Consider the following 3,198-nt stretch of genomic DNA (forward strand, 5'->3'; position numbering starts at 1 on the left):
CATAAAAATTAACAGTCCTAAAAATAATGCTGTAAAACCTCGAATTCTATTCAATTTCACAAACAGCCGCCTTTATAAGTTTATATAAGTTAAAATTTTCCTCTGCAACTCTCATAAACATACAAATCATTTTCCAGTTGAATTGGCCGCTTGTTTGCCAAAGTGCCTACTCTCATCAATTGTTACTATCCAAGAGTTTGCCCACTTCAAAGAGCAGCAGCCTCTGTGTGTTTAGGATCGGGCATGTTAATGGCCCTCTCTCTTGTGTGCGCTCCTAAAAGAGCGTCCGCAGGGCAGAAAAAACGCCGCCGCGCGCTTTTATGATCCCCAGAGTCGAGGGCAAATATTTATTAACACGCCTATTGAAAAGGAAGCCCATTACCGGCGTACCAAGGCGGTTGTTAACCACCGATTACACCAAAAATATTGGGCTGTTTGCCTTTCAGATAAGAATATAATGCTAGGCATATTTTCGGAAGCCTTTCAACTTAAATAGTATATTAAATTAAATTATTTCCCAAATTAGTGTTGAATTAATCTAATTTCTTGAAAATCACCGACAAATGAGGCGGTGGAGCTGTCGGAATTAATCAAACAGTTTTGTGTGTTGCCGCGCCGCGGCAATGATGAATGGGCGACGAAATGCGTCTTGATTGATCGGCGGGGGTCATTCGATATTTATTTAATTGCCAGTGAAAAACGATCGCGTTCGATATGATTGATTGGCGCCGCGAGCGGGCGAGGGACGCGGCGGGAGGCCCTTTACGAGCGACCGCAGAGAGGCGCTCATTTCTCCTCGTTTATCGCCCGATTCGCCATTGTCTCGCCGGCCAATCGCGACTTGCACTGATTTGCCGCGCGCAAGGGGGTTGCCATGGTGACCCAAGTATCGACCCTGCTGTATGCAACCCGCCGCTCTTCTTTCCCTTCGAGATCCGCACCTGATTCGGCCGGTGCACGCGATTGGCTCCATCTGGCGGGAATAAGGGTGCTGACAAAACTGACGCCAATTTCTTGTCCTTCACTTCCGGCTAGATTTCCATACCTGTTTAAGAGCCAATCGGGCAAAAGAAGGACAAGATCATATTTTATACTTTTTTGCTAAGCCTTAAAGGAAAAAAATGCTTCAATGCAACCTGGGTAAAAAAAAAAAAATGCGTAGTCAAAATAAGTAATCTTTTAATTTTGGTCATAGGAGAGATTGCCAAAGTCTTGTAAAGTATACTTGCTGTTGAACACAATAATTATAAGCATTGGGATCAAAAACTACCTGAATTCCAACGAATAGGCAATATCTTGACATCTGTACCTGACGGGAAGTCTACTTTACACGATTTTGACCGCCTCACATGAGATCAAAAACTTTTTGCGTGTTAAGTTTGCAATGAATGAGTTGGTCAATAGCTCTTATGATTGATAATTTCAATAGAAAATTTTACAATTATTTCTCAACAAACTTTGACCGGAAAATTAGTTAACATAATATCCAAATCATCCAAATTATTTAAAAAATTTTAACTTTTCAATTTTTTTCAATCATTTTCAACTTTGAAAGATTCTGTAGGAAACTTCACATTCTTTGTTATTTAAAAAGAATAATGTGTGCTTCCAATTTTAATTTTAATAAATCAAAAGCCCTATAATGAAAGCATATTTTTTTTTAATTATTAAACTAAATTACTTTATACTTTGGTCGAGTCCAACTTTTTATCACCAGCTAACAGAGGTGTATTTTAACCTGCTTAACGTCGCTACTGTTTAGATTCAAAGTATGAATTGTGTTGTTAGCAGAGAGACAGGGTTGGAAGTTAACGCCGTGCAATTACAAAAGCAGCCACCTCGCTACAAAGTGCCCTTTGAGAGGACTCATGTATTGAGCCTTTCAGCTTATTTCGCGTAGGGGTCGTTGCTCGGCGAACAGAAAAAATTCGTTAAACGTTGGCACTGATGCGAGGGATGGGAAGGAGAAAAAAAGTATAAATTGACCATTCGCCGCCTTTGTTGCAAAAAAAAATTCATTCTTTCCCCGTTGTTCAATATTAATTGTCCTCTGTCATCATCCTGCGGCTCGTGCAGGACGGTTAATTGATTTCTGTAAAAACTCCCACATTGAAATATCTGATGAATTTTTTCAGCCTTTGCTGAGAAACTATTTGGAACATTTTTCTTTTCATATTTAATTCGTCCAAACAATTTAATTAGTGTGTCAAATTTTACTCTGAATTAATCTTTTCGTTTTAAAAGTAATTTTCAAGGGTTGATTCAATCAAAAATAAATTAACGTACCAGAAACTAGGGATGAAATTGAAATAAATTATTGAATAAAATAATTTTATATAATAATTTATTTTTTGTACATTTTATTAAAATTTTCATTGTACAAGAATAAGACTTATGGAATAAAAATCGGTGAAATTTAAGAATAACAATAAAATTATTAATGTTTTTATTGGTGTTATGCAAAGCTATCAAACCACGCCGATGAAGTTTCAGAAGTCTTATACCAAATATTTTTCATTCTATGAATGTCTACGACCACATCACGTTGAACACACCGGTTCTCGTCCGATCACCGAAGTTAAGCAACGTTGAGTGCAGTCAGTACTTGGATGGGTGACCGCCTGGGAACACTGCATGTTGTAGGCGCCTTTTTTTTAATTTTATAAAATATATTAGCACGCAAAGTAGTTTATAAGATCAGTATAAATGATTTTGCCAAATTTGCCATGAAAATAACATCCAAAATAAATTTTAAAATAAATCATCAATGCATCCAGCAATAAGAAAAAATTAAAATTAAACCGCATTTAAATAAAAATCTTGTTAAAAAGTAGCCACTTTAATTCTCGAAATTGATTTAAAATCTCCATTATAAATTTGCACTTCCTTGAATATTTAAAATAAAAATTGTGTTAAAGGATTTGAATTGTGGACACGGTTATCAACTTTGAAAAAGTGTCTTGATTAAAGCGGAAGCGGCCATTTTTTCCATCAGTGAGATAACAACGCGCGAAAATTAAAACTCGGTGCGCTTGGCAGTTGCGAGCTAGATAAGCTGATGAATTGACTCGTCGATTTATTGCCGCGCTCTGCTCGTTGTGTTAGTGCGCTTTTGTCTCGCATCGGGTGACAAAAACCAACACAAATGGAGCACCACTGCGTATAAAACAACAACCATACCCACAACCGGAAATGGAC

At 37.3% G+C, this 3,198-nt stretch overlaps 1 non-coding gene across 1 annotated transcript; it reads left to right on the plus strand.

Moving 5' to 3' along the window:
- The first annotated feature begins 2,527 nt into the window (after positions 1–2,527).
- LOC132193282 (5S ribosomal RNA) lies at positions 2,528–2,646 on the plus strand. The gene has a single exon (XR_009441431.1). It is a non-coding gene; the product is annotated as a 5S ribosomal RNA (ribosomal RNA).
- The last annotated feature ends 552 nt before the right edge of the window (positions 2,647–3,198 follow it).

Source organism: Neocloeon triangulifer, unplaced genomic scaffold, assembly GCF_031216515.1.
Source record: "Neocloeon triangulifer isolate White Clay Creek 2 clone unplaced genomic scaffold, ASM3121651v1 ptg000003l, whole genome shotgun sequence".
NCBI lineage: Eukaryota > Metazoa > Arthropoda > Insecta > Ephemeroptera > Baetidae > Neocloeon > Neocloeon triangulifer.